Source organism: Ambystoma mexicanum, unplaced genomic scaffold (genome assembly GCF_040938575.1).
Source record: "Ambystoma mexicanum isolate Mex_15411 unplaced genomic scaffold, UKY_AmexF1_1 Mex_scaf176, whole genome shotgun sequence".
Classification (NCBI taxonomy): Eukaryota; Metazoa; Chordata; class Amphibia; order Caudata; family Ambystomatidae; genus Ambystoma; species Ambystoma mexicanum.
In genome coordinates this window covers 38,589-57,280 of record NW_027182409.1, presented here as the reverse complement: position 1 = coordinate 57,280, position 18,692 = coordinate 38,589, and the positions used below count along the sequence as shown (strand labels likewise).

Here is an 18,692-nt window from a genome sequence, read left to right as displayed (position 1 = left end):
CTAGACCTTGCAGTTTTGAAAGGCAATTGAGAAATGGCTCACTTCCTGAACTTGGAGCACAAAAAAGCCTACAGCACCTGGTATTCCCAGGCGGTCTCCCATCCAGGTACTAACTAGGCCCGACACTGCTTAGCTTCCGAGATCAGACGAGATCGGGCGCATTCAGTGTGGTGTGGCCGTAGGCTCTGGGCCTAGTGAGTTTTGTACTTTTAAGCATCTAGTCGGCTAGACCTTGCAGTTTTGAAAGGCAATTGAGAAATGGCTCACTTCCTGAACTTGGAGCACAAAAAAGCCTACAGCACCTGGTATTCCCAGGCGGTCTCCCATCCAGGTACTAACTAGGCCCGACACTGCTTAGCTTCCGAGATCAGACGAGATCGGGCGCATTCAGTGTGGTGTGGCCGTAGGCTCTAGAAATGCTAAGAATATTACTCTTATGCATTTGCATTTAGTAAGCTAAGCCATGCAGCCACTTGCAACATGATACCACGCTCATCGCTCGATCAGCGCTCGATCAGGCTCGATCAGGCGAGATATATAAGACTGGTGGGCCCATTCAGGACTCCTATGTCTGGTAGGATAACTTTAATCCATCCATCCTGTTTCTGTTGCAGGGAGGTGGAGAGAACAATCAACACAATAACGGCTTTCTTTCATGCCTCTTGAAGGACTCAATATTCTCTGTACTGCATTACATGTGAAAGTCGATTTATTACCCATGAACACACTACCTGTATGCTAATTATATGTAAATAGGTAGCTCCAGCCCTCATAATGTTGTCCAACATTTCCGCTATAAAACGGGATAAAATTATTTTGGAAACATACCAAATTTGAAAAGTAATTGAGAAGTTGTGCAATTACTAATCATGGAGCACAAAATAGCCTACAGCACCTGGTATTCCCAGGCGGTCTCCCATCCAGGTACTAACTAGGCCCGACACTGCTTAGCTTCCGAGATCAGACGAGATCGGGCGCATTCAGTGTGGTGTGGCCGTAGGCTCTGGGCCTAGTGAGTTTTGTACTTTTAAGCATCTAGTCGGCTAGACCTTGCAGTTTTGAAAGGCAATTGAGAAATGGCTCACTTCCTGAATTTGGAGCACAAAAAAGCCTACGGCACCTGGTATTCCCAGGCGGTCTCCCATCCAGGTACTAACTAGGCCCGACACTGCTTAGCTTCCGAGATCAGACGAGATCGGGCGCATTCAGTGTGGTGTGGGTGTAGGCTCTGGGCCTAGTGAGTTTTGTACTTTTAAGCATCTAGTCGGCTAGACCTTGCAGTTTTGAAAGGCAATTGAGAAATGGCTCACTTCCTGAACTTGGAGCACAAAAAAGCCTACAGCACCTGGTATTCCCAGGCGGTCTCCCATCCAGGTACTAACTAGGCCCGACACTGCTTAGCTTCCGAGATCAGACGAGATCGGGCGCATTCAGTGTGGTGTGGCCGTAGGCTCTCGGCCTAGTGAGTTTTGTACTTTTAAGCATCTAGTCGGCTAGACCTTGCAGTTTTGAAAGGCAATTGAGAAATGGCTCACTTCCTGAATTTGGAGCACAAAAAAGTCTACAGCACCTGGTATTCCCAGGCGGTCTCCCATCCAGGTACTAACTAGGCCCGACACTGCTTAGCTTCCGAGATCAGACGAGATCGGGCGCATTCAGTGTGGTGTGGCCGTAGGCTCTGGGCCTAGTGAGTTTTGTACTTTTAAGCATCTAGTCGGCTAGACCTTGCAGTTTTGAAAGGCAATTGAGAAATGGCTCACTTCCTGAACTTGGAGCACAAAAAAGCCTACAGCACCTGGTATTCCCAGGCGGTCTCCCATCCAGTTACTAACTAGGCCCGACACTGCTTAGCTTCCGAGATCAGACGAGATCAGGCGCATTCAGTGTGGTGTGGCCGTAGGCTCTGGGCCTAGTGAGTTTTGTACTTTTAAGCATCTAGTCGGCTAGACCTTGCAGTTTTGAAAGGCAATTGAGAAATGGCTCACTTCCTGAACTTGGAGCACAAAAAAGCCTACAGCACCTGGTATTCCCAGGCGGTCTCCCATCCAGGTACTAACTAGGCCCGACACTGCTTAGCTTCCGAGATCAGACGAGATCGGGCGCATTCAGTGTGGTGTGGCCGTAGGCTCTGGTCCTAGTGAGTTTTGTACTTTTAAGCATCTAGTCGGCTAGACCTTGCAGTTTTGAAAGGCAATTGAGAAATGGCTCACTTCCTGAACTTGGAGCACAAAAAAGCCTACAGCACCTGGTATTCCCAGGCGGTCTCCCATCCAGGTACTAACTAGGCCCGACACTGCTTAGCTTCCGAGATCAGACGAGATCGGGCGCATTCAGTGTGGTGTGGCCGTAGGCTCTGGGCCTAGTGAGTTTTGTACTTTTAAGCATCTAGTCGGCTAGATCTTGCAGTTTTGAAAGGCAATTGAGAAATGGCTCACTTCCTGAATTTGGAGCACAAAAAAGCCTACAGCACCTGGTATTCCCAGGCGGTCTCCCATCCAGGTACTAACTAGGCCCGACACTGCTTAGCTTCCGAGATCAGACGAGATCGGGCGCATTCAGTGTGGTGTGGCCGTAGGCTCTGGGCCTAGTGAGTTTTGTACTTTTAAGCATCTAGTCGGCTAGACCTTGCAGTTTTGAAAGGCAATTGAGAAATGGCTCACTTCCTGAACTTGGAGCACGAAAAAGCCTACAGCACCTGGTATTCCCAGGCGGTCTCCCATCCAGGTACTAACTAGGCCCGACACTGCTTAGCTTCCGAGATCAGACGAGATCGGGCGCATTCAGTGTGGTGTGGCCGTAGGCTCTGGGCCTAGTGAGTTTTGTACTTTTAAGCATCTAGTCGGCTAGACCTTGCAGTTTTGAAAGGCAATTGAGAAATGGCTCACTTCCTGAACTTGGAGCACAAAAAAGCCTACAGCACCTGGTATTCCCAGGCGGTCTCCCATCAAGGTACTAACTAGGCCCGACACTGCTTAGCTTCCGAGATCAGACGAGATCGGGCGCATTCAGTGTGGTGTGGCCGTAGGCTCTGGGCCTAGTGAGTTTTGTACTTTTAAGCATCTAGTCGGCTAGACCTTGCAGTTTTGAAAGGCAATTGAGAAATGGCTCACTTCCTGAACTTGGAGCACAAAAAAGCCTACAGCACCTGGTATTCCCAGGCGGTCTCCCATCCAGGTACTAACTAGACCCGACACTGCTTAGCTTCCGAGATCAGACGAGATCGGGCGCATTCAGTGTGGTGTGGCCGTAGGCTCTGGTCCTAGTGAGTTTTGTACTTTTAAGCATCTAGTCGACTAGACCTTGCAGTTTTGAAAGGCAATTGAGAAATGGCTCACTTCCTGAACTTGGAGCACAAAAAAGCCTACAGCACCTGGTATTCCCAGGCGGTCTCCCATCCAGGTACTAACTAGGCCCGACACTGCTTAGCTTCCGAGATCAGACGAGATCGGGCGCATTCAGTGTGGTGTGGCCGTAGGCTCTGGGCCTAGTGAGTTTTGTACTTTTAAGCATCTAGTCGGCTAGACCTTGCAGTTTTGAAAGGCAATTGAGAAATGGCTCACTTCCTGAACTTGGAGCACAAAAAAGCCTACAGCACCTGGTATTCCCAGGCGGTCTCCCATCCAGGTACTAACTAGGCCCGACACTGCTTAGCTTCCGAGATCAGACGAGATCGGGCGCATTCAGTGTGGTGTGGCCGTAGGCTCTAGAAATGCTAAGAATATTACTCTTATGCATTTGCATTTAGTAAGCTAAGCCATGCAGCCACTTGCAACATGATACCACGCTCATCGCTCGATCAGCGCTCGATCAGGCTCGATCAGGCGAGATATATAAGACTGGTGGGCCCATTCAGGACTCCTATGTCTGGTAGGATAACTTTAATCCATCCATCCTGTTTCTGTTGCAGGGAGGTGGAGAGAACAATCAACACAATAACGGCTTTCTTTCATGCCTCTTGAAGGACTCAATATTCTCTGTACTGCATTACATGTGAAAGTCGATTTATTACCCATGAACACACTACCTGTATGCTAATTATATGTAAATAGGTAGCTCCAGCCCTCATAATGTTGTCCAACATTTCCGCTATAAAACGGGATAAAATTATTTTGGAAACATACCAAATTTGAAAAGTAATTGAGAAGTTGTGCAATTACTAATCATGGAGCACAAAATAGCCTACAGCACCTGGTATTCCCAGGCGGTCTCCCATCCAGGTACTAACTAGGCCCGACACTGCTTAGCTTCCGAGATCAGACGAGATCGGGCGCATTCAGTGTGGTGTGGCCGTAGGCTCTGGGCCTAGTGAGTTTTGTACTTTTAAGCATCTAGTCGGCTAGACCTTGCAGTTTTGAAAGGCAATTGAGAAATGGCTCACTTCCTGAATTTGGAGCACAAAAAAGCCTACAGCACCTGGTATTCCCAGGCGGTCTCCCATCCAGGTACTAACTAGGCCCGACACTGCTTAGCTTCCGAGATCAGACGAGATCGGGCGCATTCAGTGTGGTGTGGGTGTAGGCTCTGGGCCTAGTGAGTTTTGTACTTTTAAGCATCTAGTCGGCTAGACCTTGCAGTTTTGAAAGGCAATTGAGAAATGGCTCACTTCCTGAACTTGGAGCACAAAAAAGCCTACAGCACCTGGTATTCCCAGGCGGTCTCCCATCCAGGTACTAACTAGGCCCGACACTGCTTAGCTTCCGAGATCAGACGAGATCGGGCGCATTCAGTGTGGTGTGGCCGTAGGCTCTCGGCCTAGTGAGTTTTGTACTTTTAAGCATCTAGTCGGCTAGACCTTGCAGTTTTGAAAGGCAATTGAGAAATGGCTCACTTCCTGAATTTGGAGCACAAAAAAGTCTACAGCACCTGGTATTCCCAGGCGGTCTCCCATCCAGGTACTAACTAGGCCCGACACTGCTTAGCTTCCGAGATCAGACGAGATCGGGCGCATTCAGTGTGGTGTGGCCGTAGGCTCTGGGCCTAGTGAGTTTTGTACTTTTAAGCATCTAGTCGGCTAGACCTTGCAGTTTTGAAAGGCAATTGAGAAATGGCTCACTTCCTGAACTTGGAGCACAAAAAAGCCTACAGCACCTGGTATTCCCAGGCGGTCTCCCATCCAGTTACTAACTAGGCCCGACACTGCTTAGCTTCCGAGATCAGACGAGATCAGGCGCATTCAGTGTGGTGTGGCCGTAGGCTCTGGGCCTAGTGAGTTTTGTACTTTTAAGCATCTAGTCGGCTAGACCTTGCAGTTTTGAAAGGCAATTGAGAAATGGCTCACTTCCTGAACTTGGAGCACAAAAAAGCCTACAGCACCTGGTATTCCCAGGCGGTCTCCCATCCAGGTACTAACTAGGCCCGACACTGCTTAGCTTCCGAGATCAGACGAGATCGGGCGCATTCAGTGTGGTGTGGCCGTAGGCTCTGGGCCTAGTGAGTTTTGTACTTTTAAGCATCTAGTCGGCTAGACCTTGCAGTTTTGAAAGGCAATTGAGAAATGGCTCACTTCCTGAACTTGGAGCACAAAAAAGCCTACAGCACCTGGTATTCCCAGGCGGTCTCCCATCCAGGTACTAACTAGGCCCGACACTGCTTAGCTTCCGAGATCAGACGAGATCGGGCGCATTCAGTGTGGTGTGGCCGTAGGCTCTGGGCCTAGTGAGTTTTGTACTTTTAAGCATCTAGTCGGCTAGACCTTGCAGTTTTGAAAGGCAATTGAGAAATGGCTCACTTCCTGAATTTGGAGCACAAAAAAGCCTACAGCACCTGGTATTCCCAGGCGGTCTCCCATCCAGGTACTAACTAGGCCCGACACTGCTTAGCTTCCGAGATCAGACGAGATCGGGCGCATTCAGTGTGGTGTGGCCGTAGGCTCTGGGCCTAGTGAGTTTTGTACTTTTAAGCATCTAGTCGGCTAGACCTTGCAGTTTTGAAAGGCAATTGAGAAATGGCTCACTTCCTGAACTTGGAGCACGAAAAAGCCTACAGCACCTGGTATTCCCAGGCGGTCTCCCATCCAGGTACTAACTAGGCCCGACACTGCTTAGCTTCCGAGATCAGACGAGATCGGGCGCATTCAGTGTGGTGTGGCCGTAGGCTCTGGGCCTAGTGAGTTTTGTACTTTTAAGCATCTAGTCGGCTAGACCTTGCAGTTTTGAAAGGCAATTGAGAAATGGCTCACTTCCTGAACTTGGAGCACAAAAAAGCCTACAGCACCTGGTATTCCCAGGCGGTCTCCCATCAAGGTACTAACTAGGCCCGACACTGCTTAGCTTCCGAGATCAGACGAGATCGGGCGCATTCAGTGTGGTGTGGCCGTAGGCTCTAGAAATGCTAAGAATATTACTCTTATGCATTTGCATTTAGTAAGCTAAGCCATGCAGCCACTTGCAACATGATACCACGCTCATCGCTCGATCAGCGCTCGATCAGGCTCGATCAGGCGAGATATATAAGACTGGTGGGCCCATTCAGGACTCCTATGTCTGGTAGGATAACTTTAATCCATCCATCCTGTTTCTGTTGCAGGGAGGTGGAGAGAACAATCAACACAATAACGGCTTTCTTTCATGCCTCTTGAAGGACTCAATATTCTCTGTACTGCATTACATGTGAAAGTCGATTTATTACCCATGAACACACTACCTGTATGCTAATTATATGTAAATAGGTAGCTCCAGCCCTCATAATGTTGTCCAACATTTCCGCTATAAAACGGGATAAAATTATTTTGGAAACATACCAAATTTGAAAAGTAATTGAGAAGTTGTGCAATTACTAATCATGGAGCACAAAATAGCCTACAGCACCTGGTATTCCCAGGCGGTCTCCCATCCAGGTACTAACTAGGCCCGACACTGCTTAGCTTCCGAGATCAGACGAGATCGGGCGCATTCAGTGTGGTGTGGCCGTAGGCTCTGGGCCTAGTGAGTTTTGTACTTTTAAGCATCTAGTCGGCTAGACCTTGCAGTTTTGAAAGGCAATTGAGAAATGGCTCACTTCCTGAACTTGGAGCACAAAAAAGCCTACAGCACCTGGTATTCCCAGGCGGTCTCCCATCCAGGTACTAACTAGGCCCGACACTGCTTAGCTTCCGAGATCAGACGAGATCGGGCGCATTCAGTGTGGTGTGGCCGTAGGCTCTGGGCCTAGTGAGTTTTGTACTTTTAAGCATCTAGTCGGCTAGACCTTGCAGTTTTGAAAGGCAATTGAGAAATGGCTCACTTCCTGAACTTGGAGCACAAAAAAGCCTACAGCACCTGGTATTCCCAGGCGGTCTCCCATCCAGGTACTAACTAGGCCCGACACTGCTTAGCTTCCGAGATCAGACGAGATCGGGCGCATTCAGTGTGGTGTGGCCGTAGGCTCTAGAAATGCTAAGAATATTACTCTTATGCATTTGCATTTAGTAAGCTAAGCCATGCAGCCACTTGCAACATGATACCACGCTCATCGCTCGATCAGCGCTCGATCAGGCTCGATCAGGCGAGATATATAAGACTGGTGGGCCCATTCAGGACTCCTATGTCTGGTAGGATAACTTTAATCCATCCATCCTGTTTCTGTTGCAGGGAGGTGGAGAGAACAATCAACACAATAACGGCTTTCTTTCATGCCTCTTGAAGGACTCAATATTCTCTGTACTGCATTACATGTGAAAGTCGATTTATTACCCATGAACACACTACCTGTATGCTAATTATATGTAAATAGGTAGCTCCAGCCCTCATAATGTTGTCCAACATTTCCGCTATAAAACGGGATAAAATTATTTTGGAAACATACCAAATTTGAAAAGTAATTGAGAAGTTGTGCAATTACTAATCATGGAGCACAAAATAGCCTACAGCACCTGGTATTCCCAGGCGGTCTCCCATCCAGGTACTAACTAGGCCCGACACTGCTTAGCTTCCGAGATCAGACGAGATCAGGCGCATTCAGTGTGGTGTGGCCGTAGGCTCTGGGCCTAGTGAGTTTTGTACTTTTAAGCATCTAGTCGGCTAGACCTTGCAGTTTTGAAAGGCAATTGAGAAATGGCTCACTTCCTGAATTTGGAGCACAAAAAAGCCTACGGCACCTGGTATTCCCAGGCGGTCTCCCATCCAGGTACTAACTAGGCCCGACACTGCTTAGCTTCCGAGATCAGACGAGATCGGGCGCATTCAGTGTGGTGTGGGTGTAGGCTCTGGGCCTAGTGAGTTTTGTACTTTTAAGCATCTAGTCGGCTAGACCTTGCAGTTTTGAAAGGCAATTGAGAAATGGCTCACTTCCTGAACTTGGAGCACAAAAAAGCCTACAGCACCTGGTATTCCCAGGCGGTCTCCCATCCAGGTACTAACTAGGCCCGACACTGCTTAGCTTCCGAGATCAGACGAGATCGGGCGCATTCAGTGTGGTGTGGCCGTAGGCTCTCGGCCTAGTGAGTTTTGTACTTTTAAGCATCTAGTCGGCTAGACCTTGCAGTTTTGAAAGGCAATTGAGAAATGGCTCACTTCCTGAATTTGGAGCACAAAAAAGTCTACAGCACCTGGTATTCCCAGGCGGTCTCCCATCCAGGTACTAACTAGGCCCGACACTGCTTAGCTTCCGAGATCAGACGAGATCGGGCGCATTCAGTGTGGTGTGGCCGTAGGCTCTGGGCCTAGTGAGTTTTGTACTTTTAAGCATCTAGTCGGCTAGACCTTGCAGTTTTGAAAGGCAATTGAGAAATGGCTCACTTCCTGAACTTGGAGCACAAAAAAGCCTACAGCACCTGGTATTCCCAGGCGGTCTCCCATCCAGTTACTAACTAGGCCCGACACTGCTTAGCTTCCGAGATCAGACGAGATCAGGCGCATTCAGTGTGGTGTGGCCGTAGGCTCTGGGCCTAGTGAGTTTTGTACTTTTAAGCATCTAGTCGGCTAGACCTTGCAGTTTTGAAAGGCAATTGAGAAATGGCTCACTTCCTGAACTTGGAGCACAAAAAAGCCTACAGCACCTGGTATTCCCAGGCGGTCTCCCATCCAGGTACTAACTAGGCCCGACACTGCTTAGCTTCCGATATCAGACGAGATCGGGCGCATTCAGTGTGGTGTGGCCGTAGGCTCTGGTCCTAGTGAGTTTTGTACTTTTAAGCATCTAGTCGGCTAGACCTTGCAGTTTTGAAAGGCAATTGAGAAATGGCTCACTTCCTGAACTTGGAGCACAAAAAAGCCTACAGCACCTGGTATTCCCAGGCGGTCTCCCATCCAGGTACTAACTAGGCCCGACACTGCTTAGCTTCCGAGATCAGACGAGATCGGGCGCATTCAGTGTGGTGTGGCCGTAGGCTCTGGGCCTAGTGAGTTTTGTACTTTTAAGCATCTAGTCGGCTAGATCTTGCAGTTTTGAAAGGCAATTGAGAAATGGCTCACTTCCTGAATTTGGAGCACAAAAAAGCCTACAGCACCTGGTATTCCCAGGCGGTCTCCCATCCAGGTACTAACTAGGCCCGACACTGCTTAGCTTCCGAGATCAGACGAGATCGGGCGCATTCAGTGTGGTGTGGCCGTAGGCTCTGGGCCTAGTGAGTTTTGTACTTTTAAGCATCTAGTCGGCTAGACCTTGCAGTTTTGAAAGGCAATTGAGAAATGGCTCACTTCCTGAACTTGGAGCACGAAAAAGCCTACAGCACCTGGTATTCCCAGGCGGTCTCCCATCCAGGTACTAACTAGGCCCGACACTGCTTAGCTTCCGAGATCAGACGAGATCGGGCGCATTCAGTGTGGTGTGGGTGTAGGCTCTGGGCCTAGTGAGTTTTGTACTTTTAAGCATCTAGTCGGCTAGACCTTGCAGTTTTGAAAGGCAATTGAGAAATGGCTCACTTCCTGAACTTGGAGCACAAAAAAGCCTACAGCACCTGATATTCCCAGGCGGTCTCCCATCCAGGTACTAACTAGGCCCGACACTGCTTAGCTTCCGAGATCAGACGAGATCGGGCGCATTCAGTGTGGTGTGGCCGTAGGCTCTCGGCCTAGTGAGTTTTGTACTTTTAAGCATCTAGTCGGCTAGACCTTGCAGTTTTGAAAGGCAATTGAGAAATGGCTCACTTCCTGAATTTGGAGCACAAAAAAGTCTACAGCACCTGGTATTCCCAGGCGGTCTCCCATCCAGGTACTAACTAGGCCCGACACTGCTTAGCTTCCGAGATCAGACGAGATCGGGCGCATTCAGTGTGGTGTGGCCGTAGGCTCTGGGCCTAGTGAGTTTTGTACTTTTAAGCATCTAGTCGGCTAGACCTTGCAGTTTTGAAAGGCAATTGAGAAATGGCTCACTTCCTGAACTTGGAGCACAAAAAAGCCTACAGCACCTGGTATTCCCAGGCGGTCTCCCATCCAGTTACTAACTAGGCCCGACACTGCTTAGCTTCCGAGATCAGACGAGATCAGGCGCATTCAGTGTGGTGTGGCCGTAGGCTCTGGGCCTAGTGAGTTTTGTACTTTTAAGCATCTAGTCGGCTAGACCTTGCAGTTTTGAAAGGCAATTGAGAAATGGCTCACTTCCTGAACTTGGAGCACAAAAAAGCCTACAGCACCTGGTATTCCCAGGCGGTCTCCCATCCAGGTACTAACTAGGCCCGACACTGCTTAGCTTCCGAGATCAGACGAGATCGGGCGCATTCAGTGTGGTGTGGCCGTAGGCTCTGGTCCTAGTGAGTTTTGTACTTTTAAGCATCTAGTCGGCTAGACCTTGCAGTTTTGAAAGGCAATTGAGAAATGGCTCACTTCCTGAACTTGGAGCACGAAAAAGCCTACAGCACCTGGTATTCCCAGGCGGTCTCCCATCCAGGTACTAACTAGGCCCGACACTGCTTAGCTTCCGAGATCAGACGAGATCGGGCGCATTCAGTGTGGTGTGGCCGTAGGCTCTGGGCCTAGTGAGTTTTGTACTTTTAAGCATCTAGTCGGCTAGACCTTGCAGTTTTGAAAGGCAATTGAGAAATGGCTCACTTCCTGAACTTGGAGCACAAAAAAGCCTACAGCACCTGGTATTCCCAGGCGGTCTCCCATCAAGGTACTAACTAGGCCCGACACTGCTTAGCTTCCGAGATCAGACGAGATCGGGCGCATTCAGTGTGGTGTGGCCGTAGGCTCTAGAAATGCTAAGAATATTACTCTTATGCATTTGCATTTAGTAAGCTAAGCCATGCAGCCACTTGCAACATGATACCACGCTCATCGCTCGATCAGCGCTCGATCAGGCTCGATCAGGCGAGATATATAAGACTGGTGGGCCCATTCAGGACTCCTATGTCTGGTAGGATAACTTTAATCCATCCATCCTGTTTCTGTTGCAGGGAGGTGGAGAGAACAATCAACACAATAACGGCTTTCTTTCATGCCTCTTGAAGGACTCAATATTCTCTGTACTGCATTACATGTGAAAGTCGATTTATTACCCATGAACACACTACCTGTATGCTAATTATATGTAAATAGGTAGCTCCAGCCCTCATAATGTTGTCCAACATTTCCGCTATAAAACGGGATAAAATTATTTTGGAAACATACCAAATTTGAAAAGTAATTGAGAAGTTGTGCAATTACTAATCATGGAGCACAAAATAGCCTACAGCACCTGGTATTCCCAGGCGGTCTCCCATCCAGGTACTAACTAGGCCCGACACTGCTTAGCTTCCGAGATCAGACGAGATCGGGCGCATTCAGTGTGGTGTGGCCGTAGGCTCTGGGCCTAGTGAGTTTTGTACTTTTAAGCATCTAGTCGGCTAGACCTTGCAGTTTTGAAAGGCAATTGAGAAATGGCTCACTTCCTGAACTTGGAGCACAAAAAAGCCTACAGCACCTGGTATTCCCAGGCGGTCTCCCATCCAGGTACTAACTAGGCCCGACACTGCTTAGCTTCCGAGATCAGACGAGATCGGGCGCATTCAGTGTGGTGTGGCCGTAGGCTCTGGGCCTAGTGAGTTTTGTACTTTTAAGCATCTAGTCGGCTAGACCTTGCAGTTTTGAAAGGCAATTGAGAAATGGCTCACTTCCTGAACTTGGAGCACAAAAAAGCCTACAGCACCTGGTATTCCCAGGCGGTCTCCCATCCAGGTACTAACTAGGCCCGACACTGCTTAGCTTCCGAGATCAGACGAGATCGGGCGCATTCAGTGTGGTGTGGCCGTAGGCTCTAGAAATGCTAAGAATATTACTCTTATGCATTTGCATTTAGTAAGCTAAGCCATGCAGCCACTTGCAACATGATACCACGCTCATCGCTCGATCAGCGCTCGATCAGGCTCGATCAGGCGAGATATATAAGACTGGTGGGCCCATTCAGGACTCCTATGTCTGGTAGGATAACTTTAATCCATCCATCCTGTTTCTGTTGCAGGGAGGTGGAGAGAACAATCAACACAATAACGGCTTTCTTTCATGCCTCTTGAAGGACTCAATATTCTCTGTACTGCATTACATGTGAAAGTCGATTTATTACCCATGAACACACTACCTGTATGCTAATTATATGTAAATAGGTAGCTCCAGCCCTCATAATGTTGTCCAACATTTCCGCTATAAAACGGGATAAAATTATTTTGGAAACATACCAAATTTGAAAAGTAATTGAGAAGTTGTGCAATTACTAATCATGGAGCACAAAATAGCCTACAGCACCTGGTATTCCCAGGCGGTCTCCCATCCAGGTACTAACTAGGCCCGACACTGCTTAGCTTCCGAGATCAGACGAGATCGGGCGCATTCAGTGTGGTGTGGCCGTAGGCTCTGGGCCTAGTGAGTTTTGTACTTTTAAGCATCTAGTCGGCTAGACCTTGCAGTTTTGAAAGGCAATTGAGAAATGGCTCACTTCCTGAATTTGGAGCACAAAAAAGCCTACGGCACCTGGTATTCCCAGGCGGTCTCCCATCCAGGTACTAACTAGGCCCGACACTGCTTAGCTTCCGAGATCAGACGAGATCGGGCGCATTCAGTGTGGTGTGGGTGTAGGCTCTGGGCCTAGTGAGTTTTGTACTTTTAAGCATCTAGTCGGCTAGACCTTGCAGTTTTGAAAGGCAATTGAGAAATGGCTCACTTCCTGAACTTGGAGCACAAAAAAGCCTACAGCACCTGGTATTCCCAGGCGGTCTCCCATCCAGGTACTAACTAGGCCCGACACTGCTTAGCTTCCGAGATCAGACGAGATCGGGCGCATTCAGTGTGGTGTGGCCGTAGGCTCTCGGCCTAGTGAGTTTTGTACTTTTAAGCATCTAGTCGGCTAGACCTTGCAGTTTTGAAAGGCAATTGAGAAATGGCTCACTTCCTGAATTTGGAGCACAAAAAAGTCTACAGCACCTGGTATTCCCAGGCGGTCTCCCATCCAGGTACTAACTAGGCCCGACACTGCTTAGCTTCCGAGATCAGACGAGATCGGGCGCATTCAGTGTGGTGTGGCCGTAGGCTCTGGGCCTAGTGAGTTTTGTACTTTTAAGCATCTAGTCGGCTAGACCTTGCAGTTTTGAAAGGCAATTGAGAAATGGCTCACTTCCTGAACTTGGAGCACAAAAAAGCCTACAGCACCTGGTATTCCCAGGCGGTCTCCCATCCAGTTACTAACTAGGCCCGACACTGCTTAGCTTCCGAGATCAGACGAGATCAGGCGCATTCAGTGTGGTGTGGCCGTAGGCTCTGGGCCTAGTGAGTTTTGTACTTTTAAGCATCTAGTCGGCTAGACCTTGCAGTTTTGAAAGGCAATTGAGAAATGGCTCACTTCCTGAACTTGGAGCACAAAAAAGCCTACAGCACCTGGTATTCCCAGGCGGTCTCCCATCCAGGTACTAACTAGGCCCGACACTGCTTAGCTTCCGAGATCAGACGAGATCGGGCGCATTCAGTGTGGTGTGGCCGTAGGCTCTGGTCCTAGTGAGTTTTGTACTTTTAAGCATCTAGTCGGCTAGACCTTGCAGTTTTGAAAGGCAATTGAGAAATGGCTCACTTCCTGAACTTGGAGCACAAAAAAGCCTACAGCACCTGGTATTCCCAGGCGGTCTCCCATCCAGGTACTAACTAGGCCCGACACTGCTTAGCTTCCGAGATCAGACGAGATCGGGCGCATTCAGTGTGGTGTGGCCGTAGGCTCTGGGCCTAGTGAGTTTTGTACTTTTAAGCATCTAGTCGGCTAGATCTTGCAGTTTTGAAAGGCAATTGAGAAATGGCTCACTTCCTGAATTTGGAGCACAAAAAAGCCTACAGCACCTGGTATTCCCAGGCGGTCTCCCATCCAGGTACTAACTAGGCCCGACACTGCTTAGCTTCCAAGATCAGACGAGATCGGGCGCATTCAGTGTGGTGTGGCCGTAGGCTCTGGGCCTAGTGAGTTTTGTACTTTTAAGCATCTAGTCGGCTAGACCTTGCAGTTTTGAAAGGCAATTGAGAAATGGCTCACTTCCTGAACTTGGAGCACGAAAAAGCCTACAACACCTGGTATTCCCAGGCGGTCTCCCATCCAGGTACTAACTAGGCCCGACACTGCTTAGCTTCCGAGATCAGACGAGATCGGGCGCATTCAGTGTGGTGTGGCCGTAGGCTCTGGGCCTAGTGAGTTTTGTACTTTTAAGCATCTAGTCGGCTAGACCTTGCAGTTTTGAAAGGCAATTGAGAAATGGCTCACTTCCTGAACTTGGAGCACAAAAAAGCCTACAGCACCTGGTATTCCCAGGCGGTCTCCCATCAAGGTACTAACTAGGCCCGACACTGCTTAGCTTCCGAGATCAGACGAGATCGGGCGCATTCAGTGTGGTGTGGCCGTAGGCTCTGGGCCTAGTGAGTTTTGTACTTTTAAGCATCTAGTCGGCTAGACCTTGCAGTTTTGAAAGGCAATTGAGAAATGGCTCACTTCCTGAACTTGGAGCACAAAAAAGCCTACAGCACCTGGTATTCCCAGGCGGTCTCCCATCCAGGTACTAACTAGACCCGACACTGCTTAGCTTCCGAGATCAGACGAGATGGGGCGCATTCAGTGTGGTGTGGCCGTAGGCTCTGGTCCTAGTGAGTTTTGTACTTTTAAGCATCTAGTCGACTAGACCTTGCAGTTTTGAAAGGCAATTGAGAAATGGCTCACTTCCTGAACTTGGAGCACAAAAAAGCCTACAGCACCTGGTATTCCCAGGCGGTCTCCCATCCAGGTACTAACTAGGCCCGACACTGCTTAGCTTCCGAGATCAGACGAGATCGGGCGCATTCAGTGTGGTGTGGCCGTAGGCTCTGGGCCTAGTGAGTTTTGTACTTTTAAGCATCTAGTCGGCTAGACCTTGCAGTTTTGAAAGGCAATTGAGAAATGGCTCACTTCCTGAACTTGGAGCACAAAAAAGCCTACAGCACCTGGTATTCCCAGGCGGTCTCCCATCCAGGTACTAACTAGGCCCGACACTGCTTAGCTTCCGAGATCAGACGAGATCGGGCGCATTCAGTGTGGTGTGGCCGTAGGCTCTAGAAATGCTAAGAATATTACTCTTATGCATTTGCATTTAGTAAGCTAAGCCATGCAGCCACTTGCAACATGATACCACGCTCATCGCTCGATCAGCGCTCGATCAGGCTCGATCAGGCGAGATATATAAGACTGGTGGGCCCATTCAGGACTCCTATGTCTGGTAGGATAACTTTAATCCATCCATCCTGTTTCTGTTGCAGGGAGGTGGAGAGAACAATCAACACAATAACGGCTTTCTTTCATGCCTCTTGAAGGACTCAATATTCTCTGTACTGCATTACATGTGAAAGTCGATTTATTACCCATGAACACACTACCTGTATGCTAATTATATGTAAATAGGTAGCTCCAGCCCTCATAATGTTGTCCAACATTTCCGCTATAAAACGGGATAAAATTATTTTGGAAACATACCAAATTTGAAAAGTAATTGAGAAGTTGTGCAATTACTAATCATGGAGCACAAAATAGCCTACAGCACCTGGTATTCCCAGGCGGTCTCCCATCCAGGTACTAACTAGGCCCGACACTGCTTAGCTTCCGAGATCAGACGAGATCGGGCGCATTCAGTGTGGTGTGGCCGTAGGCTCTGGGCCTAGTGAGTTTTGTACTTTTAAGCATCTAGTCGGCTAGACCTTGCAGTTTTGAAAGGCAATTGAGAAATGGCTCACTTCCTGAATTTGGAGCACAAAAAAGCCTACAGCACCTGGTATTCCCAGGCGGTCTCCCATCCAGGTACTAACTAGGCCCGACACTGCTTAGCTTCCGAGATCAGACGAGATCGGGCGCATTCAGTGTGGTGTGGGTGTAGGCTCTGGGCCTAGTGAGTTTTGTACTTTTAAGCATCTAGTCGGCTAGACCTTGCAGTTTTGAAAGGCAATTGAGAAATGGCTCACTTCCTGAACTTGGAGCACAAAAAAGCCTACAGCACCTGGTATTCCCAGGCGGTCTCCCATCCAGGTACTAACTAGGCCCGACACTGCTTAGCTTCCGAGATCAGACGAGATCGGGCGCATTCAGTGTGGTGTGGCCGTAGGCTCTCGGCCTAGTGAGTTTTGTACTTTTAAGCATCTAGTCGGCTAGACCTTGCAGTTTTGAAAGGCAATTGAGAAATGGCTCACTTCCTGAATTTGGAGCACAAAAAAGTCTACAGCACCTGGTATTCCCAGGCGGTCTCCCATCCAGGTACTAACTAGGCCTGACACTGCTTAGCTTCCGAGATCAGACGAGATCGGGCGCATTCAGTGTGGTGTGGCCGTAGGCTCTGGGCCTAGTGAGTTTTGTACTTTTAAGCATCTAGTCGGCTAGACCTTGCAGTTTTGAAAGGCAATTGAGAAATGGCTCACTTCCTGAACTTGGAGCACAAAAAAGCCTACAGCACCTGGTATTCCCAGGCGGTCTCCCATCCAGTTACTAACTAGGCCCGACACTGCTTAGCTTCCGAGATCAGACGAGATCAGGCGCATTCAGTGTGGTGTGGCCGTAGGCTCTGGGCCTAGTGAGTTTTGTACTTTTAAGCATCTAGTCGGCTAGACCTTGCAGTTTTGAAAGGCAATTGAGAAATGGCTCACTTCCTGAACTTGGAGCACAAAAAAGCCTACAGCACCTGGTATTCCCAGGCGGTCTCCCATCCAGGTACTAACTAGGCCCGACACTGCTTAGCTTCCGAGATCAGACGAGATCGGGCGCATTCAGTGTGGTGTGGCCGTAGGCTCTGGGCCTAGTGAGTTTTGTACTTTTAAGCATCTAGTCGGCTAGACCTTGCAGTTTTGAAAGGCAATTGAGAAATGGCTCACTTCCTGAACTTGGAGCACAAAAAAGCCTACAGCACCTGGTATTCCCAGGCGGTCTCCCATCCAGGTACTAACTAGGCCCGACACTGCTTAGCTTCCGAGATCAGACGAGATCGGGCGCATTCAGTGTGGTGTGGCCGTAGGCTCTGGGCCTAGTGAGTTTTGTACTTTTAAGCATCTAGTCGGCTAGACCTTGCAGTTTTGAAAGGCAATTGAGAAATGGCTCACTTCCTGAATTTGGAGCACAAAAAAGCCTACAGCACCTGGTATTCCCAGGCGGTCTCCCATCCAGGTACTAACTAGGCCCGACACTGCTTAGCTTCCGAGATCAGACGAGATCGGGCGCATTCAGTGTGGTGTGGCCGTAGGCTCTGGGCCTAGTGAGTTTTGTACTTTTAAGCATCTAGTCGGCTAGACCTTGCAGTTTTGAAAGGCAATTGAGAAATGGCTCACTTCCTGAACTTGGAGCACGAAAAAGCCTACAGCACCTGGTATTCCCAGGCGGTCTCCCATCCAGGTACTAACTAGGCCCGACACTGCTTAGCTTCCGAGATCAGACGAGATCGGGCGCATTCAGTGTGGTGTGGCCGTAGGCTCTGGGCCTAGTGAGTTTTGTACTTTTAAGCATCTAGTCGGCTAGACCTTGCAGTTTTGAAAGGCAATTGAGAAATGGCTCACTTCCTGAACTTGGAGCACAAAAAAGCCTACAGCACCTGGTATTCCCAGGCGGTCTCCCATCAAGGTACTAACTAGGCCCGACACTGCTTAGCTTCCGAGATCAGACGAGATCGGGCGCATTCAGTGTGGTGTGGCCGTAGGCTCTAGAAATGCTAAGAATATTACTCTTATGCATTTGCATTTAGTAAGCTAAGCCATGCAGCCACTTGCAACATGATACCACGCTCATCGCTCGATCAGCGCTCGATCAGGCTCGATCAGGCGAGATATATAAGACTGGTGGGCCCATTCAGGACTCCTATGTCTGGTAGGATAACTTTAATCCATCCATCCTGTTTCTGTTGCAGGGAGGTGGAGAGAACAATCAACACAATAACGGCTTTCTTTCATGCCTCTTGAAGGACTCAATATTCTCTGTACTGCATTACATGTGAAAGTCGATTTATTACCCATGAACACACTACCTGTATGCTAATTATATGTAAATAGGTAGCTCCAGCCCTCATAATGTTGTCCAACATTTCCGCTATAAAACGGGATAAAATTATTTTGGAAACATACCAAATTTGAAAAGTAATTGAGAAGTTGTGCAATTACTAATCATGGAGCACAAAATAGCCTACAGCACCTGGTATTCCCAGGCGGTCTCCCATCCAGGTACTAACTAGGCCCGACACTGCTTAGCTTCCGAGATCAGACGAGATCGGGCGCATTCAGTGTGGTGTGGCCGTAGGCTCTGGGCCTAGTGAGTTTTGTACTTTTAAGCATCTAGTC

General features: G+C 48.9%; 70 non-coding genes across 70 annotated transcripts; all 70 read right to left on the bottom strand.

Annotated features, from left to right (window-relative positions):
• Positions 1 to 65: 65 nt before the first annotated feature.
• On the bottom strand, positions 66 to 184 carry LOC138554916 (5S ribosomal RNA). Its single transcript, XR_011297712.1, has one exon. It is a non-coding gene; the product is annotated as a 5S ribosomal RNA (ribosomal RNA).
• Positions 185 to 290: 106 nt separating this feature from the next.
• Positions 291 to 409, bottom strand: LOC138554915 (5S ribosomal RNA). The gene has a single exon (XR_011297711.1). It is a non-coding gene; the product is annotated as a 5S ribosomal RNA (ribosomal RNA).
• A 474-nt stretch (positions 410 to 883) lies between these two features.
• LOC138554914 (5S ribosomal RNA) lies at positions 884 to 1,002 on the bottom strand. Its single transcript, XR_011297710.1, has one exon. It is a non-coding gene; the product is annotated as a 5S ribosomal RNA (ribosomal RNA).
• Positions 1,003 to 1,108: 106 nt separating this feature from the next.
• LOC138555158 (5S ribosomal RNA) lies at positions 1,109 to 1,227 on the bottom strand. The gene has a single exon (XR_011297947.1). It is a non-coding gene; the product is annotated as a 5S ribosomal RNA (ribosomal RNA).
• Positions 1,228 to 1,333: 106 nt separating this feature from the next.
• Positions 1,334 to 1,452, bottom strand: LOC138554913 (5S ribosomal RNA). The gene has a single exon (XR_011297709.1). It is a non-coding gene; the product is annotated as a 5S ribosomal RNA (ribosomal RNA).
• A 106-nt stretch (positions 1,453 to 1,558) lies between these two features.
• LOC138555070 (5S ribosomal RNA) lies at positions 1,559 to 1,677 on the bottom strand. Its single transcript, XR_011297860.1, has one exon. It is a non-coding gene; the product is annotated as a 5S ribosomal RNA (ribosomal RNA).
• A 106-nt stretch (positions 1,678 to 1,783) lies between these two features.
• LOC138555140 (5S ribosomal RNA) lies at positions 1,784 to 1,902 on the bottom strand. The gene has a single exon (XR_011297929.1). It is a non-coding gene; the product is annotated as a 5S ribosomal RNA (ribosomal RNA).
• A 106-nt stretch (positions 1,903 to 2,008) lies between these two features.
• On the bottom strand, positions 2,009 to 2,127 carry LOC138554912 (5S ribosomal RNA). The gene has a single exon (XR_011297708.1). It is a non-coding gene; the product is annotated as a 5S ribosomal RNA (ribosomal RNA).
• A 106-nt stretch (positions 2,128 to 2,233) lies between these two features.
• LOC138554911 (5S ribosomal RNA) lies at positions 2,234 to 2,352 on the bottom strand. The gene has a single exon (XR_011297707.1). It is a non-coding gene; the product is annotated as a 5S ribosomal RNA (ribosomal RNA).
• A 106-nt stretch (positions 2,353 to 2,458) lies between these two features.
• Positions 2,459 to 2,577, bottom strand: LOC138554910 (5S ribosomal RNA). Its single transcript, XR_011297706.1, has one exon. It is a non-coding gene; the product is annotated as a 5S ribosomal RNA (ribosomal RNA).
• Positions 2,578 to 2,683: 106 nt separating this feature from the next.
• Positions 2,684 to 2,802, bottom strand: LOC138554908 (5S ribosomal RNA). The gene has a single exon (XR_011297704.1). It is a non-coding gene; the product is annotated as a 5S ribosomal RNA (ribosomal RNA).
• Positions 2,803 to 2,908: 106 nt separating this feature from the next.
• LOC138555030 (5S ribosomal RNA) lies at positions 2,909 to 3,027 on the bottom strand. The gene has a single exon (XR_011297821.1). It is a non-coding gene; the product is annotated as a 5S ribosomal RNA (ribosomal RNA).
• Positions 3,028 to 3,133: 106 nt separating this feature from the next.
• Positions 3,134 to 3,252, bottom strand: LOC138555090 (5S ribosomal RNA). Its single transcript, XR_011297879.1, has one exon. It is a non-coding gene; the product is annotated as a 5S ribosomal RNA (ribosomal RNA).
• A 106-nt stretch (positions 3,253 to 3,358) lies between these two features.
• Positions 3,359 to 3,477, bottom strand: LOC138554907 (5S ribosomal RNA). Its single transcript, XR_011297703.1, has one exon. It is a non-coding gene; the product is annotated as a 5S ribosomal RNA (ribosomal RNA).
• Positions 3,478 to 3,583: 106 nt separating this feature from the next.
• On the bottom strand, positions 3,584 to 3,702 carry LOC138554906 (5S ribosomal RNA). The gene has a single exon (XR_011297702.1). It is a non-coding gene; the product is annotated as a 5S ribosomal RNA (ribosomal RNA).
• Positions 3,703 to 4,176: 474 nt separating this feature from the next.
• Positions 4,177 to 4,295, bottom strand: LOC138554905 (5S ribosomal RNA). Its single transcript, XR_011297701.1, has one exon. It is a non-coding gene; the product is annotated as a 5S ribosomal RNA (ribosomal RNA).
• A 106-nt stretch (positions 4,296 to 4,401) lies between these two features.
• Positions 4,402 to 4,520, bottom strand: LOC138555108 (5S ribosomal RNA). Its single transcript, XR_011297897.1, has one exon. It is a non-coding gene; the product is annotated as a 5S ribosomal RNA (ribosomal RNA).
• Positions 4,521 to 4,626: 106 nt separating this feature from the next.
• Positions 4,627 to 4,745, bottom strand: LOC138554904 (5S ribosomal RNA). Its single transcript, XR_011297700.1, has one exon. It is a non-coding gene; the product is annotated as a 5S ribosomal RNA (ribosomal RNA).
• A 106-nt stretch (positions 4,746 to 4,851) lies between these two features.
• LOC138555069 (5S ribosomal RNA) lies at positions 4,852 to 4,970 on the bottom strand. The gene has a single exon (XR_011297859.1). It is a non-coding gene; the product is annotated as a 5S ribosomal RNA (ribosomal RNA).
• A 106-nt stretch (positions 4,971 to 5,076) lies between these two features.
• Positions 5,077 to 5,195, bottom strand: LOC138555139 (5S ribosomal RNA). The gene has a single exon (XR_011297928.1). It is a non-coding gene; the product is annotated as a 5S ribosomal RNA (ribosomal RNA).
• A 106-nt stretch (positions 5,196 to 5,301) lies between these two features.
• LOC138554903 (5S ribosomal RNA) lies at positions 5,302 to 5,420 on the bottom strand. The gene has a single exon (XR_011297699.1). It is a non-coding gene; the product is annotated as a 5S ribosomal RNA (ribosomal RNA).
• Positions 5,421 to 5,526: 106 nt separating this feature from the next.
• Positions 5,527 to 5,645, bottom strand: LOC138554902 (5S ribosomal RNA). Its single transcript, XR_011297698.1, has one exon. It is a non-coding gene; the product is annotated as a 5S ribosomal RNA (ribosomal RNA).
• A 106-nt stretch (positions 5,646 to 5,751) lies between these two features.
• On the bottom strand, positions 5,752 to 5,870 carry LOC138554901 (5S ribosomal RNA). Its single transcript, XR_011297697.1, has one exon. It is a non-coding gene; the product is annotated as a 5S ribosomal RNA (ribosomal RNA).
• Positions 5,871 to 5,976: 106 nt separating this feature from the next.
• On the bottom strand, positions 5,977 to 6,095 carry LOC138554900 (5S ribosomal RNA). The gene has a single exon (XR_011297696.1). It is a non-coding gene; the product is annotated as a 5S ribosomal RNA (ribosomal RNA).
• Positions 6,096 to 6,201: 106 nt separating this feature from the next.
• On the bottom strand, positions 6,202 to 6,320 carry LOC138555029 (5S ribosomal RNA). Its single transcript, XR_011297820.1, has one exon. It is a non-coding gene; the product is annotated as a 5S ribosomal RNA (ribosomal RNA).
• Positions 6,321 to 6,794: 474 nt separating this feature from the next.
• LOC138554899 (5S ribosomal RNA) lies at positions 6,795 to 6,913 on the bottom strand. The gene has a single exon (XR_011297695.1). It is a non-coding gene; the product is annotated as a 5S ribosomal RNA (ribosomal RNA).
• A 106-nt stretch (positions 6,914 to 7,019) lies between these two features.
• LOC138554897 (5S ribosomal RNA) lies at positions 7,020 to 7,138 on the bottom strand. Its single transcript, XR_011297693.1, has one exon. It is a non-coding gene; the product is annotated as a 5S ribosomal RNA (ribosomal RNA).
• A 106-nt stretch (positions 7,139 to 7,244) lies between these two features.
• LOC138554896 (5S ribosomal RNA) lies at positions 7,245 to 7,363 on the bottom strand. Its single transcript, XR_011297692.1, has one exon. It is a non-coding gene; the product is annotated as a 5S ribosomal RNA (ribosomal RNA).
• Positions 7,364 to 7,837: 474 nt separating this feature from the next.
• Positions 7,838 to 7,956, bottom strand: LOC138555044 (5S ribosomal RNA). Its single transcript, XR_011297835.1, has one exon. It is a non-coding gene; the product is annotated as a 5S ribosomal RNA (ribosomal RNA).
• A 106-nt stretch (positions 7,957 to 8,062) lies between these two features.
• LOC138555157 (5S ribosomal RNA) lies at positions 8,063 to 8,181 on the bottom strand. The gene has a single exon (XR_011297946.1). It is a non-coding gene; the product is annotated as a 5S ribosomal RNA (ribosomal RNA).
• A 106-nt stretch (positions 8,182 to 8,287) lies between these two features.
• On the bottom strand, positions 8,288 to 8,406 carry LOC138554895 (5S ribosomal RNA). The gene has a single exon (XR_011297691.1). It is a non-coding gene; the product is annotated as a 5S ribosomal RNA (ribosomal RNA).
• A 106-nt stretch (positions 8,407 to 8,512) lies between these two features.
• On the bottom strand, positions 8,513 to 8,631 carry LOC138555068 (5S ribosomal RNA). The gene has a single exon (XR_011297858.1). It is a non-coding gene; the product is annotated as a 5S ribosomal RNA (ribosomal RNA).
• Positions 8,632 to 8,737: 106 nt separating this feature from the next.
• On the bottom strand, positions 8,738 to 8,856 carry LOC138555137 (5S ribosomal RNA). Its single transcript, XR_011297926.1, has one exon. It is a non-coding gene; the product is annotated as a 5S ribosomal RNA (ribosomal RNA).
• A 106-nt stretch (positions 8,857 to 8,962) lies between these two features.
• LOC138555095 (5S ribosomal RNA) lies at positions 8,963 to 9,081 on the bottom strand. The gene has a single exon (XR_011297884.1). It is a non-coding gene; the product is annotated as a 5S ribosomal RNA (ribosomal RNA).
• A 106-nt stretch (positions 9,082 to 9,187) lies between these two features.
• Positions 9,188 to 9,306, bottom strand: LOC138554894 (5S ribosomal RNA). The gene has a single exon (XR_011297690.1). It is a non-coding gene; the product is annotated as a 5S ribosomal RNA (ribosomal RNA).
• Positions 9,307 to 9,412: 106 nt separating this feature from the next.
• LOC138554893 (5S ribosomal RNA) lies at positions 9,413 to 9,531 on the bottom strand. Its single transcript, XR_011297689.1, has one exon. It is a non-coding gene; the product is annotated as a 5S ribosomal RNA (ribosomal RNA).
• A 106-nt stretch (positions 9,532 to 9,637) lies between these two features.
• LOC138555107 (5S ribosomal RNA) lies at positions 9,638 to 9,756 on the bottom strand. The gene has a single exon (XR_011297896.1). It is a non-coding gene; the product is annotated as a 5S ribosomal RNA (ribosomal RNA).
• A 106-nt stretch (positions 9,757 to 9,862) lies between these two features.
• On the bottom strand, positions 9,863 to 9,981 carry LOC138555040 (5S ribosomal RNA). Its single transcript, XR_011297831.1, has one exon. It is a non-coding gene; the product is annotated as a 5S ribosomal RNA (ribosomal RNA).
• A 106-nt stretch (positions 9,982 to 10,087) lies between these two features.
• On the bottom strand, positions 10,088 to 10,206 carry LOC138555067 (5S ribosomal RNA). Its single transcript, XR_011297857.1, has one exon. It is a non-coding gene; the product is annotated as a 5S ribosomal RNA (ribosomal RNA).
• A 106-nt stretch (positions 10,207 to 10,312) lies between these two features.
• On the bottom strand, positions 10,313 to 10,431 carry LOC138555136 (5S ribosomal RNA). The gene has a single exon (XR_011297925.1). It is a non-coding gene; the product is annotated as a 5S ribosomal RNA (ribosomal RNA).
• A 106-nt stretch (positions 10,432 to 10,537) lies between these two features.
• LOC138554892 (5S ribosomal RNA) lies at positions 10,538 to 10,656 on the bottom strand. The gene has a single exon (XR_011297688.1). It is a non-coding gene; the product is annotated as a 5S ribosomal RNA (ribosomal RNA).
• Positions 10,657 to 10,762: 106 nt separating this feature from the next.
• Positions 10,763 to 10,881, bottom strand: LOC138554891 (5S ribosomal RNA). Its single transcript, XR_011297687.1, has one exon. It is a non-coding gene; the product is annotated as a 5S ribosomal RNA (ribosomal RNA).
• Positions 10,882 to 10,987: 106 nt separating this feature from the next.
• On the bottom strand, positions 10,988 to 11,106 carry LOC138555028 (5S ribosomal RNA). Its single transcript, XR_011297819.1, has one exon. It is a non-coding gene; the product is annotated as a 5S ribosomal RNA (ribosomal RNA).
• A 474-nt stretch (positions 11,107 to 11,580) lies between these two features.
• Positions 11,581 to 11,699, bottom strand: LOC138554890 (5S ribosomal RNA). The gene has a single exon (XR_011297686.1). It is a non-coding gene; the product is annotated as a 5S ribosomal RNA (ribosomal RNA).
• Positions 11,700 to 11,805: 106 nt separating this feature from the next.
• On the bottom strand, positions 11,806 to 11,924 carry LOC138554889 (5S ribosomal RNA). The gene has a single exon (XR_011297685.1). It is a non-coding gene; the product is annotated as a 5S ribosomal RNA (ribosomal RNA).
• Positions 11,925 to 12,030: 106 nt separating this feature from the next.
• On the bottom strand, positions 12,031 to 12,149 carry LOC138554888 (5S ribosomal RNA). The gene has a single exon (XR_011297684.1). It is a non-coding gene; the product is annotated as a 5S ribosomal RNA (ribosomal RNA).
• A 474-nt stretch (positions 12,150 to 12,623) lies between these two features.
• Positions 12,624 to 12,742, bottom strand: LOC138554886 (5S ribosomal RNA). The gene has a single exon (XR_011297682.1). It is a non-coding gene; the product is annotated as a 5S ribosomal RNA (ribosomal RNA).
• Positions 12,743 to 12,848: 106 nt separating this feature from the next.
• Positions 12,849 to 12,967, bottom strand: LOC138555156 (5S ribosomal RNA). The gene has a single exon (XR_011297945.1). It is a non-coding gene; the product is annotated as a 5S ribosomal RNA (ribosomal RNA).
• Positions 12,968 to 13,073: 106 nt separating this feature from the next.
• Positions 13,074 to 13,192, bottom strand: LOC138554885 (5S ribosomal RNA). The gene has a single exon (XR_011297681.1). It is a non-coding gene; the product is annotated as a 5S ribosomal RNA (ribosomal RNA).
• Positions 13,193 to 13,298: 106 nt separating this feature from the next.
• Positions 13,299 to 13,417, bottom strand: LOC138555066 (5S ribosomal RNA). The gene has a single exon (XR_011297856.1). It is a non-coding gene; the product is annotated as a 5S ribosomal RNA (ribosomal RNA).
• A 106-nt stretch (positions 13,418 to 13,523) lies between these two features.
• Positions 13,524 to 13,642, bottom strand: LOC138555135 (5S ribosomal RNA). Its single transcript, XR_011297924.1, has one exon. It is a non-coding gene; the product is annotated as a 5S ribosomal RNA (ribosomal RNA).
• A 106-nt stretch (positions 13,643 to 13,748) lies between these two features.
• On the bottom strand, positions 13,749 to 13,867 carry LOC138554884 (5S ribosomal RNA). The gene has a single exon (XR_011297680.1). It is a non-coding gene; the product is annotated as a 5S ribosomal RNA (ribosomal RNA).
• A 106-nt stretch (positions 13,868 to 13,973) lies between these two features.
• Positions 13,974 to 14,092, bottom strand: LOC138554883 (5S ribosomal RNA). Its single transcript, XR_011297679.1, has one exon. It is a non-coding gene; the product is annotated as a 5S ribosomal RNA (ribosomal RNA).
• A 106-nt stretch (positions 14,093 to 14,198) lies between these two features.
• On the bottom strand, positions 14,199 to 14,317 carry LOC138555093 (5S ribosomal RNA). The gene has a single exon (XR_011297882.1). It is a non-coding gene; the product is annotated as a 5S ribosomal RNA (ribosomal RNA).
• Positions 14,318 to 14,423: 106 nt separating this feature from the next.
• Positions 14,424 to 14,542, bottom strand: LOC138555043 (5S ribosomal RNA). The gene has a single exon (XR_011297834.1). It is a non-coding gene; the product is annotated as a 5S ribosomal RNA (ribosomal RNA).
• Positions 14,543 to 14,648: 106 nt separating this feature from the next.
• Positions 14,649 to 14,767, bottom strand: LOC138555027 (5S ribosomal RNA). The gene has a single exon (XR_011297818.1). It is a non-coding gene; the product is annotated as a 5S ribosomal RNA (ribosomal RNA).
• A 106-nt stretch (positions 14,768 to 14,873) lies between these two features.
• On the bottom strand, positions 14,874 to 14,992 carry LOC138555163 (5S ribosomal RNA). Its single transcript, XR_011297952.1, has one exon. It is a non-coding gene; the product is annotated as a 5S ribosomal RNA (ribosomal RNA).
• Positions 14,993 to 15,098: 106 nt separating this feature from the next.
• Positions 15,099 to 15,217, bottom strand: LOC138554882 (5S ribosomal RNA). The gene has a single exon (XR_011297678.1). It is a non-coding gene; the product is annotated as a 5S ribosomal RNA (ribosomal RNA).
• Positions 15,218 to 15,323: 106 nt separating this feature from the next.
• Positions 15,324 to 15,442, bottom strand: LOC138554881 (5S ribosomal RNA). The gene has a single exon (XR_011297677.1). It is a non-coding gene; the product is annotated as a 5S ribosomal RNA (ribosomal RNA).
• A 474-nt stretch (positions 15,443 to 15,916) lies between these two features.
• LOC138554880 (5S ribosomal RNA) lies at positions 15,917 to 16,035 on the bottom strand. Its single transcript, XR_011297676.1, has one exon. It is a non-coding gene; the product is annotated as a 5S ribosomal RNA (ribosomal RNA).
• A 106-nt stretch (positions 16,036 to 16,141) lies between these two features.
• On the bottom strand, positions 16,142 to 16,260 carry LOC138555106 (5S ribosomal RNA). The gene has a single exon (XR_011297895.1). It is a non-coding gene; the product is annotated as a 5S ribosomal RNA (ribosomal RNA).
• Positions 16,261 to 16,366: 106 nt separating this feature from the next.
• LOC138554879 (5S ribosomal RNA) lies at positions 16,367 to 16,485 on the bottom strand. Its single transcript, XR_011297675.1, has one exon. It is a non-coding gene; the product is annotated as a 5S ribosomal RNA (ribosomal RNA).
• A 106-nt stretch (positions 16,486 to 16,591) lies between these two features.
• LOC138555152 (5S ribosomal RNA) lies at positions 16,592 to 16,710 on the bottom strand. Its single transcript, XR_011297941.1, has one exon. It is a non-coding gene; the product is annotated as a 5S ribosomal RNA (ribosomal RNA).
• A 106-nt stretch (positions 16,711 to 16,816) lies between these two features.
• On the bottom strand, positions 16,817 to 16,935 carry LOC138555134 (5S ribosomal RNA). The gene has a single exon (XR_011297923.1). It is a non-coding gene; the product is annotated as a 5S ribosomal RNA (ribosomal RNA).
• A 106-nt stretch (positions 16,936 to 17,041) lies between these two features.
• LOC138554878 (5S ribosomal RNA) lies at positions 17,042 to 17,160 on the bottom strand. Its single transcript, XR_011297674.1, has one exon. It is a non-coding gene; the product is annotated as a 5S ribosomal RNA (ribosomal RNA).
• A 106-nt stretch (positions 17,161 to 17,266) lies between these two features.
• LOC138554877 (5S ribosomal RNA) lies at positions 17,267 to 17,385 on the bottom strand. Its single transcript, XR_011297673.1, has one exon. It is a non-coding gene; the product is annotated as a 5S ribosomal RNA (ribosomal RNA).
• A 106-nt stretch (positions 17,386 to 17,491) lies between these two features.
• On the bottom strand, positions 17,492 to 17,610 carry LOC138554875 (5S ribosomal RNA). Its single transcript, XR_011297671.1, has one exon. It is a non-coding gene; the product is annotated as a 5S ribosomal RNA (ribosomal RNA).
• Positions 17,611 to 17,716: 106 nt separating this feature from the next.
• On the bottom strand, positions 17,717 to 17,835 carry LOC138554874 (5S ribosomal RNA). The gene has a single exon (XR_011297670.1). It is a non-coding gene; the product is annotated as a 5S ribosomal RNA (ribosomal RNA).
• Positions 17,836 to 17,941: 106 nt separating this feature from the next.
• Positions 17,942 to 18,060, bottom strand: LOC138555026 (5S ribosomal RNA). The gene has a single exon (XR_011297817.1). It is a non-coding gene; the product is annotated as a 5S ribosomal RNA (ribosomal RNA).
• A 474-nt stretch (positions 18,061 to 18,534) lies between these two features.
• Positions 18,535 to 18,653, bottom strand: LOC138554873 (5S ribosomal RNA). Its single transcript, XR_011297669.1, has one exon. It is a non-coding gene; the product is annotated as a 5S ribosomal RNA (ribosomal RNA).
• Between the last annotated feature and the right edge of the window lie 39 nt (positions 18,654 to 18,692).